Source organism: Penaeus monodon, chromosome 35 (genome assembly GCF_015228065.2).
Source record: "Penaeus monodon isolate SGIC_2016 chromosome 35, NSTDA_Pmon_1, whole genome shotgun sequence".
NCBI lineage: Eukaryota > Metazoa > Arthropoda > Malacostraca > Decapoda > Penaeidae > Penaeus > Penaeus monodon.
In genome coordinates, this window is record NC_051420.1 from 12646028 (window position 1) to 12648527 (window position 2500).

Genomic DNA, 2500 nt, shown 5'->3' on the forward strand with positions numbered 1-2500 from the left:
CACATCACCCGTCACGGAAATGGCAACTTGGCAACTCTTTTCATTCTCTCCCCTTCTCCCTCCTCTCCATTTCCTTCTCCCTCTCCGTCTCCTGAACTTTCCGAATTTCCCTTTCTCTTAGCTTCTCTTTTATCTCCTCTCTCTTCTATTCTTTTAAATTTTTCTTGCTTCTCCTTCTCTCCCCTCTCTCTCTTTTCTTTTCGCTCTCTCTCTTCTCTCTCTTTTATCTATCTATCTATCTATCTATCTATTTTTTCTTACTCACCCTCTCTCTCTCCCTCTCTCTCTCTCTCTCTCTCTCTTCTCTCTCCCCTCTCTCTCTCCCCCTCTCTCTCTCTTTCTTTTCCTCTCTCCCTCCCCTCTCTCTCTCTCTCTTCTCTCTCTTCTATTTTCTCTCTTTTCTCTCTCTCTCTATTTTATTCTATCTATCTATCTATCTATCTTGCTCTCCCTCCCTCCCCCCCCCCCCTCTCTTTCTCTCTCTTCTCTCTCTCTCTCTCTCTCTCTTCTTCTCTCTCTCTCTCTCTCTCTCTCTCTCTCTCTCCTTTCCTCTCTCTCTAACCCTCTCTTGGGCCCCCTCCTTCACGCTAACCTTCTCCCTATAAGCATTTCCCCTCCCTCTCCCTTCCCCCTCCCCACCTTCCCCTTCCCCTTCCCTCCCCATTCATCTCCCTCCCTTTCCCTTCCCCTCCCTCTCCCCACCCACTCCCTCCCTTTTCCATCTACCATCCTTCCCCATCCATCCCTCCCTTCCCCTTCCCTCCTCGCATTACCCCACCTCCCATTCCACCTCCCCTCCCTTTTTTCCCCTTCCCCTCCCTTCCCCACTCCCCTCACCCCTTCTCCCTTCCCCACTCCCCTCCCTTTCCCCCTTCCCCTCTACCCCCTTCCTATTTTTAACGAGAAGCGCCTCATCAACTTCACCTTTTGTCCTTGGTCACGTTCATGCACATAGCGTGACGTCATTTCGAAGGTGTTGATCAAGTCGAGCGGAAACCCGTGCCTTCGCTATTGCGCGCGCGTGTGTGTGTGTGTGTGTGTGTGTGTGTGTGTGTGGTGTGTGTGTGTGTGTGTGTGTGTGTGTGTGTGTGTGTGTGTGTGTACACACTCACAATAAACATAATTATCCGAGCTTACGGATATTGTGTGCACATGAATGCGTTTGCGTGTACTTTACATTTTTTTACACGTGATGTATTTAGAACAGATTATTTTAATGGCGTTAAATATTAAGTGGGAAATTAAAAATAACGGCGGTTTATAAACAGCAAGGTATAAGTGGGCAGTTTAAGAGGAGATCTTGAGCGCATCTTCATCTTCGTTTATTTTGAACTTGACATCAGATCTGGCCTGGATTCGAGGTGGATTTGCGTGTCGCGTTGCATTTCTCTCTGCATTTGGATTTTTTCAATATAGCACTCCGTCGATCTCTTTTCCTCTCTCTCTCTCTCTCTCTCTCTCTCTCTCTATCTATCTATCTATCTATCTATCTATCTATCTATCTCTCTCTCTCTCTCTCAAACACACACAAATTCTCTCTCTCTCTTTCACTTTCTCTTTCTCTCTCCACAAACACACAAACTCCATCTAAACGAGTGGCAAAGTTATCCAATAAAACAGAGTACATGAACTCAATATTTACGTGGCTGGAAATGTCCAACAAATAGCGTTTTCTATACACGCCATAAATTTCTAATGTCTATGCGCAATGGTAGCGTCCAAGATTGACTTTTGATTCACATCCGGATCAGGCTTTACTTTTGAGCTCAAGGTTTAAGCAAGCACATGCGCAGAATGAGCTAGTTAGTCCCACTAATCACGCATTTTTACGTAATGACAACGTCACCAACTCCATAGAAAAGATAGACTTGAGATGCCATTATTATCTATAATAAGCAATAACGAGACAAATTCTGACATTTTCATGTTAAAGATGGATGTGAAAATACATCAATAAATATTTTTTATAAGTTTTTGGGATATTCAAACTGCAGATGTAACTCGCAACATTGAAAAGAAAAGCGAAAAGAAAATCCCACAGATAATTCCACAGTGTACAGACGCAGAAAGAGCAATGTTATTTCCAGGTTGCAGAAACATTCCCAACTTATGCAATATGTTCATCGAATAAAAAAAGAAAGTTTTCAATAACATCACGACTCGGTTTCAAATTCAAAGTAGAAACTTCCTGGTTCCTTAAACTAACGTGACTTCGAAACCGCGTGGACATTTGTTATCATGATCCTCGCTAACAACACCCTGAAAAAACTACCCTCCTCGTGCCCCGCGATCATACACGAGAAAGAGCTCTCGGAGATAACTCCCGCCCGTTGACTATAAATTGATATTACGAGCATCTCATTCTTGTTTGATACCTTCATTTCGGTTGTCTGTAATATTTTCTAAGCTATTTGAAGCCATTTATATAATTTTATAAGAAGCCATTTATATAATTTTATTTGTACGGACATATATTACGGTGTGATATAATGCTATAGTA

General features: G+C 43.0%; 1 protein-coding gene across 1 annotated transcript in view; it reads left to right on the forward strand.

The window, feature by feature from the left end:
* LOC119595079 overlaps positions 1-2500 on the forward strand; it is a 7702-nt gene that overhangs the window by 3063 nt on the left and 2139 nt on the right. The window lies entirely within an intron of this gene.